Source organism: Haliotis rufescens, unplaced genomic scaffold (genome assembly GCF_023055435.1).
Source record: "Haliotis rufescens isolate VD_foot unplaced genomic scaffold, xgHalRufe1.0.p SCAF_7, whole genome shotgun sequence".
NCBI classification, from domain to species: domain Eukaryota; kingdom Metazoa; phylum Mollusca; class Gastropoda; order Lepetellida; family Haliotidae; genus Haliotis; species Haliotis rufescens.
In genome coordinates this window covers 21,794,966-21,808,801 of record NW_025964361.1, presented here as the reverse complement: position 1 = coordinate 21,808,801, position 13,836 = coordinate 21,794,966, and the positions used below count along the sequence as shown (strand labels likewise).

Here is a 13,836-nt window from a genome sequence, read left to right as displayed (position 1 = left end):
AAGAATGTGAGCAAGTGAGTGAGTGAGTATGGTTTTAGGCCGCTTTTTAGCACTATCCCAGCAATATCACCAGTAACACCAGAAACGGGCTTCACTCATTGTACCCATGTTGGGAATCGAACCCGTGTCTTCGGCGTGACGACCGAACACTTTAATCCCATCGCCCTATCAGAATGTACAAGTATGTCACGCAGCCTCTGGTATGCACCATGAATTCATCATGAAGTAGATGGGTGGGTTGTTTACTGTTGGAGGGCGAGTTAGTAGATGGATGGGTTGTTTACTGTTGGTGGGCGAGTTAGTAGATGGGTGGGTTGTTTACTGTTGGTGGGCGAGTTAGTAGATGGATGGGTTGTTTAACGTTGGTGGGCGAGTTAGTAGATGGGTGGGTTGTTTACTGTTGGTGGGCGAGTTAGTAGATGGGTGTGTTGTTTACTGTGTTAGCTTGCGAGTTAGTAGATGGGTGGGTTGTTTACTGTTGGTGGGCGAGTTAGTAGATGGGTGTGTTGTTTACTGTGTTAGCTGGCGAGTTAGTAGATGGGTAGGTTGTTTACTGTTGGTGGGCGAGTTAGTAGATGGGTGGGTTGTTTACTGTTGGTGGGCGAGTTAGTAGATGGGTGGGTTGTTTACTGTGTTAGTGGGCGTGTTAGTAGATTGGAGGAGGGTTGTTTACTGTCGGTGGGCGAGTTAGTAGATGGGTGTGTTGTTTACTGTGTTAGCTGGCGAGTTAGTAGATGGGTGGGTTGTTTACTGTTGGTGGGCGAGTTAGTAGATGGGTATGTTGTTTACTGTGTTAGTGGGCGAGTAAGTAGATGGGTGGGCTGTTTACTGTTGGTGGGTGAGTTAATAGATGGGTGGGTTGTTTACTGTGTTAGTTGGCGAGTTAGTAGATGGGTGGGCTGTTTACTGTCGGTGGGCGAGTTAGTAGATGGGTGGGTTGTTAAACGTTGGTGGGCTAGTTAGTAGATAGGTGGGTTGTTTACTGTTGGTGGGCGAGTTAGTAGATGGGTGGTTTGTTTACTGTGTTTGTGGGCGAGTTAGTAGATGGGTGGGTTGTTAACTGTCGGTGGGTGAGTTAGTAGATGGGTGGGTTGTTTACTGTCGGTGGGTGAGTTAGTAGATGGGTGGGTTGTTTACTGTGTTTGTGGGCGTGTTAGTAGATGGGTGGGTTGTTTACTGTGTTAATAGGAGAGTTAGTAGATGGGTGTGTTGTTTACTGTCGGTTGGTGAGTTAGTAGATGGGCGTGTTGTTTACTGTGTTAGTTGGCGAGTTAGTAGATGGATGGGTTGTTTACTGTTGGTGGGCGAGTTAGTAGATGGGTGGGTTGTTTACTGTGTTATTTGGCGTGTTAGTAGATAGGCGTGTTGTTTACTGTTGGTGGGCTTGTGAGTAGATGGGTTGGTTGTTTCCTGTGGTAATGGGCGAGTAAGTAGATGGGCGTGTTGTTTATTGTGTTAGTTGGCGTGTTAGTAGATGGGCGTGTTGTTTACTGTTGGTGGGCGTGTTAGTAGATGGGTGGGTTGTTTCCTGTGTTAATTGGCGAGTTGGTAGATGGGTGTGTTGTTTACTGTGTTAGTTGGCGTGTTAGTAGATGGGTGGGTTGTTTACTGTTGGTGGGCGAGTTAGTAGATGGGTGGGTTGTTTATTGTGTCAGGGGGCTAGTTAGTAGATGGGTGGGTTGTTTCCTGTGTTAATTGGCGAGTTGGTAGATGGGTGGGTTGTTTACTGTTGGTGGGCGAGTTAGTAGATGGGTGGGTTGTTTATTGTGTCAGGTTGTGTGTTAGTAGATGGGCGCGTTGTTTACTGTGTTAGTTGGCGTGTTAGTAGATGGGTGGGTTGTTTATTGTGTCAGGGGGCGTGTTAGTAGATGGGCGCGTTGTTTACTGTGTTAGTTGGCGTGTTAGTAGATGGGTGGGTTGTTTATTGTGTCAGGGGGCGTGTTAGTAGATGGGCGCGTTGTTTACTGTGTTAGTTGGCGTATTAGTAGATGGTTGGGTTGTTTACTGTTGGTGGGCGTGTTAGTAGATGGGAGGGTTGTCTCCCGTGTTAGTGGGTGGATGGGCGAGAGGTGAATGAATGAGTGAGCAGAGACAGCAACACAGAGAGTGAGTGAGAGATAGTATTGGGACCAGTGAACGAGTTTGTTTGTTTGTTTGTTGCATTACGCCGCAATATTCCAGCTATTTGACGGCTGTCTAGGAAATAATCGAGTCTGGACCAGACTATCCAGTGACTGGCATTATGAACATCGATCAACGCAATTGGGATACGATGACATGCTTCGACCAAATCAGCAAGCCTGACCACCCGATCCCGTTAGTCGCCTCTTACGATAACAATGTAACTCATAATGAGTTAGTAGATGAGTAGGTAGTTAGTGTGGGTGTGGGTAGTGCAGCGTGTGAATGAGTGGGAGGCATGTTCAATGTGTGAGCCGTTGCTAAGGATGTTGCAGCCATATAACGACAGGGGGTACCGGTAGAAAACTTCTCAAACAACACTCGAACGCGGGTCATTGCATAGGGATAAACACATTAAGATGATTAGGAGACAAGTACAGGTTTCGCAATGTAACATTTACGCGGGCTTTTTCGGACTTGTTTGGCAGACTTAGCGTTAATGGCGTTCGCTGGTACAGTGAATTAGCGTTTATTTCGGGAGGCTAGCTGCAAAGCTTTATATGTTTAAGACTACGGCAAACACATCGAGAGGAGAAAACACCCAAATCGGGAGTCGAACCCGAACCGCTTCCGTGACTGTACGAACTCGTTCCTAATATCTTGTCGCGGAAGAGCAACCACATTTCGATATTATTCTATTAAAGGAAGTTTTCTGTTTTCGCATCCACAGTAATAGGCGATTGTGGAATATCAAACGTCAGCAGATATTGATTTATATATGGTTTGTGAAGGCAATGTAAGTGAAACATATTTAGGAGTCGTCAGTTGGGTACAGCGGTGCTAGTTTAACTGTTGATTATATTAAATTAAACACGCAATGTTTGAACAGAACAGTGATAATGCTTTATTCTGAATGTAATGTTCAACGGGACATTAGCTGGATCCCGAGTTACTGTATAATCTTAAGATGGCGTTCTGAAGTGCTTAGTTCTTACTTAATGTTCTGAGGAACATTTGGACAAACATTTACTGCTTCATTACCGTTCTTCATTTCACCTGTCAGGTCTCTGTCTGGTCAACCAGATCAATGATGACCAATCCGTTTCAATCAATTTCATGCACTATTTCTACCCGCATTCCCACTAGTGAAAAGACAGGGTTATAAAACTCTGGGAGCCATGGTACATGCAAACAGAGCTTAGCGGGATATCGAGTTGACAGGTGGATGGGAGTAATTATCATTTCAAAAGGCGCTATCACCATTACAGCGCTTAATCTATATGTTCTCGCGCTGTGGCACAGCGAAACAATGATTGCTCCCTATACATCGTATTATCAGCGTCTTCGTCTTGATAGTGCTTGCGCGAGCCGTCGGCGTTCCAGTGCTCGGTGCGGGCCCAACCGAAGCGCTCAAGTAGGCGGAGTTTGATTGGCTCAAATTCTCAAGAGTGGGGATTCAGGTGTTTTGCTGTGAGATCGGCCCTCGTGGGCAAGTTGATGGACTTGAACGCTACCTGTGAAGCCCACAAGTCTTTATTAGTCGTATCTGGTTAAGAGAGACGATTCTCTTTCTATCGCCAAGGATATTTATGCTAGTGGCCCTCCAGGTCTTAACTGCCTCTGATTGCCTTTGTATTGGTGAGTACAGATTTTTATGTTTTTTGTTTTAGAAGTGTTTAAAGGCGATGGCAGATGTCTCTCTTTCCACGGATAGGAAGTGATCCCGTCTTTCATTCTTGACATCTAAAGAAAATGGTCTCAGTGGTGTTTTTGTATCGGGATCCTAACGATATCAGACCTCACATGAAAGAAAAGACGTCGGTCGCGACTTAGCTGTTGATGTCATTTTGTTGACATGCTTATATCCGAACATGTCAGTCATTAGTTTAAATAGTAATCATAATTGACAACGAACGGCATCGGGGCAGCTGTTTTGTATTTCATAGCGAAACAATTATTCATAGACTGGCGATAGACTGCTCGATGAATAATGCATAGTAACCTTCAATGTATTTGGAAATATTTTATAACAAAACCGTTATCCGATGAAAAGTAATTTGGATGAAACGTTAGGACATAATAAGAAGGCGCTTCATTCGTAGAAAAAATATTTCTTATCGATTATACCGCAAACAAGATGAAAATCCTTGTAAATTGAGTCCAAATTTGAAGATGAATGCAATATGCTGTTTTTAGATGGTTGGGTTATTAGATCGCTGACAAACTGATGAGATCAACATACTTGATAAGTTAAACTGACTTGGAAGTCCATTTAGAAGAAAAAGCAATGAAGGCCGCATTGCAAAAATTTCTTGAATCTTTGAGACAGTTGACAATTTGAAAACACAGTCACGTCGCGGGGACCGCGTGGAAGGACTCCCCGATTCCCAACTGTAATTACAATGTTTTAAAGAAGTATAGATCCACTTTAAGGGTCTTGGACTCCAGCGGGTTTCCTAATTGGCACAGGCGGCCTGGCCCCTAAAAAAGTCCGAGTTAATTTTCAGGGTCCTCCCGAAAACGAGAGTCCTAATTGTCAGGTCCAACGGGGTCTGCATATCAAACCATACCCTTCGAGAGGACGGAGGTTCTAGCAGAGACGGTGTTTAACGTCGACTGGGGAGCGCAACGAAGTCCGTATGTAAATTTATGATAACAAGGTGTCCTGTCTAACACTAAGGGGTCAATTACTTGGCTAGTCAACTTCTTTGATGGTGTCTCCTGCATCTGACCGTGGCTTATAATTGTCATTGTTTCATTCTGGACAAGCTAAATACCGTAATACGTGTTATAAAGAGGACAAATGTGTGTTGCAAGGTCACGAGTAACGCCAGAAACAGACGGGGCAATTAGCCTAAATACAAAGGACAGCTCAGCTTGTCCAGGAACCTATTCTTCATCAGCGTAATCCCTGTAAAACATGAACCAGCTTTTTAAAATCATGATAGGATAAGGTACATTTACAGTTAACGTTTGATATAACGCCCTTCATCACCACTTACGACAAGTTCCAGGGACCTATTCTAACTACGGGCACATTGTCTGTCTTTACATGTACAGGTGACCATTCGCAATATACCAAATTTGTTGTACACATGGACAATGACTTCAGTCTGTTATATTAAATGCAACATGTTGCTTAAGCTGTGCTACTATGGGCTGGTGAGGGTGTTGTCTAAACGATATTGGATATAAACGTAAATGATTATTATTTAATGTGATCAATACAGGTTATTACATAAATTGAACTTTCTGATTTACTAATGGGTATTATGTCTGTAGAGTGCCCCATAAACACACCTGGGCAATCCTCGGTGATGCCAGGTGAATCATCGCTTATGTCATTGACAAAAGAGCCAACCGCTGAATCTTCTGGAATGGCATTGGTGGGTTGAGTTGGTCATATTTTATTTATGTACTTTTTATAAACATGCTGATAATTTACCTGTCTGTAGAGACAGAACCTTATATTTCGTAACTGAAATAAGGGTTAACATCGTATCGACAATTTTTCGGTCATATTGCCATTTGTTAGATGTTTACAACAAAGGAACTACAAATTTAAACAATTTAATATTGAAGTTCATTCTCAAAACAAATTTACTTTCTCGGGTCGAGTTATTTTTTCAAGCTTAAGCCCGCCTGTTCCGGTGTGCGCACGCACGTTTATAATCAATACGTAAAACAAAACATTGATTACCCACTGATCAGGACATGAAAATTCCCTGCCGAAAGTTCCTAATGGAACAGTAGCAGTGACATTAGGCAAACGTTGGACGTAAATCTCTCGGCTGAACGTGTCACGTGTCTCGGTTGATGACTTTCATTGTTTCAAACAATGTAAAAAATAATCCCCTTTCTCGCAATAGCACATCAGTTTTTTTGTAACCCGTCAATCTGATCCGTAATTAATAATTATTTTCGGCAAATCCCGGCTTAGTCCTCTTGGCACACGTCAAGATGACAATCAAATTGCTCTCACAGTTCAGTAATACAAATTGTGATCGCAGGTTTGTAGTGCGTTAGTCATAGTAGAGGCAGTGACGGAATGGTATTGAAAGATTATCGAGGCCTGCGAGGGAAGATCCCTATTAACAAAGCAATATATTTTATCACGCACATTACTTATCAGCCGGCTATAATATATACAGGGCAAATGTGATTTGAATGCCGATTGCTACCAAATCTGTGATAGACATGACATAAGACAGACATCTGAATGCAATTCAGCACGTCGGGTATGAAATGTACACCAATATACCCAGGACGACGTGACTTGAATGAAACTTCAAGCCTGACTTTACATTTACGCCTAAAAACCGAATCGTGAGCCAAAATATGGGAGTTCGTTAAATTTAATTAAAAATTGATTTTCAAATTCATTAAAAGCATGCGTGTCAGATTGACTCACGGCGAAGTGATTTTCTTGCAGACATCGCCATTTGCTCCATCTTGCTGTCAAAACCGAGCAGGGGAAAAAATCAGCGCAAAACTCACTTTCACCATTACAGCTTGCGGGCAGGATGATAGCCCAGGCTATGCGGTTTTATTACGAGTGAAAAAACATGCACTGCTTTGATTAACTGGAGGTCGTGGGTTATTAATTATGAAGCCTGAGGTCCTAATTCCCTTCATCCAAGCCTTGTTTATGCTACTTGGACCTTATTCATTCGTTTAATCTATAATGAAGAGGCTCGGAAAGTTGTCTGTTTGCTTATTAGCGAGAGTCACGCATTGAAACATGCGGTCTCTATCTGTCGTGCGACCACGCCATGACAGGTCTACCTCACTCCACGCGTCAGTGGCCGCTTATAGAATATGCATCTAAATGATGTCGAAAGGATAGCATGAAAGAGATGACGATGTACAGCAAGAAATGATGTTATTTTTTCGTTAAGGACGTGTACCATTTGCAGAGCGTTAATTTGCTCATTCGTAAAACATGGCAGATATCGCATTTAACAGCTGCTGAAGCAAGTCTGTGCAATTCTTGTTTTTTTACTTCTTAGACTTTTTCTGATTATTTTCATGAATTAAGGAAAAATAAGAACTTTTCGGTAAACTCATGCTGCAAACTTTCAAATATTCCATGCTATAAAAATGGGACAGCGACCTTGGCATTTTCATCATACAATTGTACCGTGTGATAAGTACCATGCCATCTTGAAATGACAAGAAACACAACTATGAAGTCTTGTATAAGGGGAAAGTTCCCCCTTAAGCCAAATCTCAACGTGCTTTGATATACAGCACACGTATATTAAGATAAAAGACTTCCTAATCTCGTGACATCACGTGCTACTGAGTGGCAGCAGTGAAGGTTAATTCAAATCCGAAATAAGCACCATCATGATATTTCCAACAACACGCTTCCCCACTGCCTTGATTAACACACGTTGTCCCCGCCATAGTGCTTATAATCATCGATCGATATACAAGCTGTCATAACTGTGATGAAATCGATGATTATTAGATTACCTCCCATCCATGTGTTACAAGTGACGATAACACTTCACTGCTGTTGCAGATTGCATCGGGCCGTTCTTCGAGGTGATACGTACATGTTATTAGCCCCTGTCAACGGATGGCAATATTTCCTGCTGTGTGGCCATTGTAGAGATGACCATTGCGACCAGCTGGACACACAGCTTCATCAATGATTACCCGGATGTGTGATAACTGATTATGTCATGATGTCATCAAACTAAGATTACGGCTAATAAGTTATGACGGTTTGTTATGATTGTATGACATCAATAGTTCAATAAAGCTGTAAACTTACAACGTGCGTCGTTGCTCTACCGTATGTATGTAGCCTATGTTCAATGTAAATATGCGGAATGCAGACAAGTTGATTTATTTGAAGAAGATTCATAGTATGTATAATATGTAGCCGTATTACATTCCCTGGCGAAGAAACCGTGGCATGTAGTCCGTCATGTATATCAATCTTGTATAGACGTGCCTGCCAGTATCATTCATGAAGGCTAGGTGGCTGCATTAACAGGGTCCGGCCTAAGGAGGTTTCACTATATATCCTAATACATATGACCCTTCAGTAATGTTGAACTATTTCCATACACGCTCGATCCCTACACCCCAGGCCGTCTCCGTGGCACAGTGGATCAGGTGTCTGCCTGGAGTGTGGAAGGTCGGGGGTCCATTTTCCGGCCGTGTCAAACAAAAGGTCGCTTAAAGATGGTACTGATGTTACCTTGCCTGATGCTCGGCATTAAGGGCTAAAAGAAGGACCGGTCGGATCGGAGTCAGTATACTGTGTCTGAGTGGATTATTCATGTTAAACTGCGGCATGGTTTCTCAGTAGGCTAGCACTATAAAACCGACATTAGTCCGTACAACGACAAGCAGATGCGCGTGCATGCATGCAAGCACGCTCCTACATGCACGTCGCAATAAAAGTGCAATAATCTAACAATGTTTAACCCCATATCCCCTCACCATCCCCGTTTAGGAAATGATCAGCACAAATAGCCAAACCTTAGTCCCAAGTCGCCCAACAGTTATCACTGCGCTCTATGTTATATCCAAATTAAGTGGCGTTTTGTAAGACGTAACTAAAATGCCACAAAACATTTTGTTTGAAAAACACGCCCGCATATATTGTCATTACCGCTCCGTTAACTTTCCTGACACAACATGTTTGTTTTATAGTATTATCTGAAAAAAACTAACAAAATGAACATCATGTTGGTAAACAAAAAGCGTTTGTCAGTACAAGCCAAACAGAGCAAGGTAGTGAGGATGTTTGCTTCAGCCACGCGCTATTTACGTTCCGTGTTCAATCAGTTGACACACGGCTTCAATACCGGAGTATTAGAAACGCTCCTTCCCTGGTCATAATGATGTTACCGGCCTGGCTTTCTAAAACTCGTATTACTCTCACTACACAAACACCATATATGTCAATAATGATTGACACCTCCCAGCTTTGAAGGGGAGAAATAAACACCATGAAACAAGAAGTAACATTTAGCTATTTACACAGTGCCACAAAATATACTTGAAATTAACTCAATTAACTAAAGAACATGCTGCAATATTGGTTACGACATGTTCTGTGTCCTTTCAATGATAAACTATCATTTTGAATAACTTGTTCTAGCAGTTGCAAACTTTCTAGTCGATAGTGTTGTGTACATGTCTGATCATGTCGATTTCAGTCAACCAAGTGTGTATTTCATGTCATCGTTCAACGTATGGATATCTGTCGGAGATCTGTGTTTTGTGTTATGGGTTGGAATTCATTATTTGAAGGTAATAAATGATGATCTTTAGTTGCCCACATCCCAGTCAACAGCCTTGAGGACATGGCAACGTGATATGGACCGAGAAGATTGATGGAGTCCATGATGGACTGCAGTCATATTAAGGTGGCGGATCAAATTTATATTTCTATGTGCTGTTTTTGTGTATTCTGACAGAGACGTATTTACTCATTCAATTGTTTTAGATTTGTGAAGTGTGTTGGTGTTAACACACTCGCTCTCATGTATTGACTGCCTACTGATCGGGACGTTAATGCATATGCTGATTCTCACATAACCGGTTTGTTTGTTTGTTGTTTTACGCCGCACTCAGCATTATTCCAGGAATATAATGTCGGTCTGTCGATAATCGTGTTTGGACCACTCGATCCTGTGATTGACATCATGAGCATCGATCTATGCAATTGGGATATGCATGAATGACATGCATCAACCAAGTCAGTGAGCCTGACAACCCGATCCCGTCAGTCACCTCTAACGGCAAGCATGGGTTGCTGAAGATCAGTTCTAACCCAGATCTTCACGGGTTCCTATCTAACGCCATGCAATGTCATCTCTCCCACTAACGATTTAGCCCGGTCTCCAATGAAGCATTCTTTCACAGACTCTTTCCACGTACTTTTTGTGTCAGGTAACCTTTTTAGGTGGGTATCGACGTTTCTCTTCAGGACATATTTCGATGAATCTGTTGAAGCTGAAGCAATGGCCAGGTGACTCTTTCGTTTAACTACCCACGGGACAAGCTCTGAATGTTGTATTGCTTGATTTTAAGCAGAACCAGATTTAAACATATAAGCAGTGGCTATATTATTTCAGTATCTTTTAGACTACTTGAGAACGCATCCCGATGTGTGAACCTTTTCAAAGAAACGCTGGTTATAAGACAGCTTTACAGAAGTTCAACATTAGCTGAAATTTCAATGCATAAATTTTCAACACCTCTTTGCGACTGGTTCTGACACTATTGAAAAAACTTTGAAAAAGAATACAGGTCATTCTGAGGACAGATTCCTCCTTAAAGATGAAAGAACACCATGCCATCAGGTGGAAACTGCCTTGCCGATGTCATCAGGTGGTGTAGCACCTAGACAGAAGGTCAGAGATGCCTGGCGGGTGTAATGTATTAGCTATTGACAGCATCCTGCTTATATCTCTAGCAATAGCACAAGCGGCTGCGATAGTGTGAGTGATGTAACCGACAACTGTATATGTCCGTCAAATGTGTTACAGACAATAGCATAATTATGGACTTTGTTGAAATGATAGAGTGGTAGTATATATGGCGTATCTGTAGACATATATTCGTAACGATAGATGAAATATCTATGGCGCGTAGGCGGGCTTGAAATGTTGACATTAAGAGTCGATGTTGCCATGGAGTCAACGTATACACAAAAAGGTCATATTGTTTAGCATTAAAATAATTAAATATTTAAGACATTAGTTATGGTGATGTATGAATGTACTTTTTGTGTATTGAGGTATGCAGATACGTTTCTGAAGAAGGAAGGAATACTCACTCTTTCAACGCGGACCTCGGGTTTCCGGGTACTTTCAGTCGCTGACTTGATTGGTTGATGCATGTCATCGTATCCCATTTGCTTGAATCGATGCTCATGATGTCAATCACTAGATAGAATGGTCCAGACTCGATTATGTAAGACTTTTAGTGCTCATAATTAAAATATACACCATTTTGAGAGTTCACTTGTCTGCCATTTTAACCTAAACAGCAAAACTAGGAAGAAATGTTATCCCTGGAAGCTGTGTGGTGTTTCAGTCGTGCCTATTTTTTGAAAGGCCACCTAGACAAGTTGTTGGACTCATTCCTTTGACTTCATTGAACGCAAACCACAGTCGGAAGAACGACTTAAAGAAGATTTAGACGTGACGAAAAACGTGAGCTAATTTTCAAATGCTCAGCTTTAGAAAAATCAGAAAATCGATAAGGTCATGCTGAGGTCACGGTCGCTGCGCCCGAGCCAAAATCGCAACTTCGCTTGTAGAGAGCGATTCAAAGGGGCATAACTCTCAAGTACAATAGAAAGACAAGCGCCATTATCGTAATTAAGGTTCATGTAAAACACTCCTTGTATTAACGCCTCAGTGCCATCAGAATTACATGATAAAAATAGAATAGGACATCAAAGTGTTGAGAGTTCAAATATCAATTTTGGAACGATTTTAGTATTTGTTAAATGTATTTGATAAAGTGCCTGTCCTCTTGTAATCCTCCTTTGATCAATGTCATGATTTAGCGATTAGACTGGCTTTTGATGTCAGAAAATTCTTTAATTCCAATAGATCGTTGAAAGTATTGGATAAGGTAGTAGAAAGGATCTTGTTCATTTCATTAGATCGCTATGTGCAGTTGAGCTTGTCATATGTATGGCTTTTTAAAGCAATAATCGAGACCGCATCTCGGCGTCAAAGATCGGGCTCAAAGTCAAAACAAGACAAACAATCGTTTTAGTAAATACCTTAGGTGTGATCAAATAGCTAAGCAATTACAGTGCACCCTATTAATCCGGACACCTTGTTATCCGGTCAGTGACGATTGGTTGCACCAAATATACTATGGACAAAAAACATAACACAATGCCCATATTTAAGGTTGAAACTTGTTTTCTGACAGTCCGGTCGGATAAACGAGGTTTTCTGTCAATGTTTTTTAAACTAAATTTATACAGCACAAAACTAGTGAATGTGTTATCCGATTCCACAGTAATCATTGTTGGTAGGGGGCACAATGCTCAAATCAATGAAAACACCGAGGAGCCCATTATCTTTTGAATTATACCCGCAGAGACAGTACTTTCAAAATTCGTCCCGGGGCTGCATTGTGTCGGCCCGGGCGCGTCAAGACAGGTCCCCTGACCATCAGCCGTAATGTGTGACTCGCGTGATCAGCACGCGCGACCCTAGCATGTGACGACACTGTGGGTCTGCAGACTGGACCCAGTTGTAGCCACAGGAGCACTACAACCTTTATCAGGCAATCGTTTCCATGAAATTGACAATTTAAATATTTTTAAAACCCAGGAGATGCATATCTTATCACCTCGAGCCCCAATATTGTCTTCAGTGCAGGGGTTTCGTATAATTTTGTACTTGATTAAATCAGGAATGTATTTGTAATATATGTAAAGTTCAATTGTGGGGCTTCACACATTTTTATGACGCATGTATATTCATCGGTGAGCCATGCTTAAAATCATTGCTTCCGATAACTCCCAAACACGCTAAAACAGACTATATTTGCAGAATAAATTGGTTCTTTGGTTCATATTAGTCATACTACATATCGCTCTTATGCTGAAAGTTCATGAATAACAGCAACGGTGTCAAAAACCTCTCTTAATTGGATCTTTGGTGAACTGGATTTCTGACTGCTTTGCGCGGCCACTTGCGCAGAAACGACCAGACGTTTCGTTCATTACAAGTAATTTGCAGGTGGAAACACCATAGGTGTTGCAATAATATGGTCGTAGGTACATATCACGATCTAACCCCTGTTAAATGAAAAGCAACAATCAACCTAGTTATTACCCCAGTAACTAGATCCATCAGGTCTGTCAGTGAGATCCAGCTACGACTACATGTGACAAAACATATGTGATTCCTACAACCAAACTCATTAAACATTAGAGAAGTAATTAAACAGTTTCACTGTCATTTTCTCCATATCTATTATCAATATTTTGTGAAGGACATCCCATGAGTCATGCCGCATTCACTATGACACGTGTGAAATTGACAGCGAAATGAACACGAGCGCACGTGCCCGGTGCCTTACGGGAAATTCTCCGCACACAACTCAAAGGCGAACTCGAGACGAGGAGAACTTGATTTCTTCATGTGCCAAATACCATATTCCCAAGTGTAGCCATGTGCAGACTATGAACCTACAGTTGGAACTGGCATCTACTTTCTGTTGGTTGTAGTTAAGTAGAACTGGTGGAACACACGTGGCCGCACTAGCAGCGATCATTGTTGAAACATTCCCCTGTTGTCTGCGTATTCATATCGTTAAACGTTGTTCGCAGCGGTGGGATTCCATTTGTGGTTGAAATATGAAAATGAATAACGATTTGGAACTGAATCAGTGATGTTTACGAGATGTATGTAGTGGAACGATATAAACATATCGGATTTCTGAGTAATGTGTGAAATGTCAGTCGCGATGGGATGACATAACGTTTGATAAACAGTGTTTGTTTTACAAAAAAGAACAAGTCATAGCAGTGAATACATAAAGGCTAATATATAGATCAATAAATTATCAATGTACGGAACTAAAAGGGGAGCCCGGGGGTGGGGCGTGTGTGTGTGTGTGTGTTTGGGGGGGGGGGGGGGGGAGATGCTGTCGTCTAATTAATAGTAGCCGCAATTTTCCACAAAGTATTCTGTCTCTTATTCGGTACGATTC

At 41.9% G+C, this 13,836-nt stretch overlaps 1 protein-coding gene across 4 annotated transcripts in view; it reads left to right on the top strand.

The window, feature by feature from the left end:
- LOC124139842 (protocadherin-9-like) overlaps positions 1-13,836 on the top strand; it is a 133,982-nt gene that overhangs the window by 68,477 nt on the left and 51,669 nt on the right. For 2 of the 4 annotated variants that reach the window (XM_046507217.2, XM_046507221.2), the window contains exon 1: positions 3,469-3,759. The exons of the other annotated variants lie outside the window; for them this stretch is intronic. The gene's annotated coding sequence lies outside the window, so the exon portion shown is untranslated. Of the gene's footprint in view, positions 1-3,468; positions 3,760-13,836 lie in introns of those variants that run through there. 4 annotated transcript variants of the gene reach the window in all.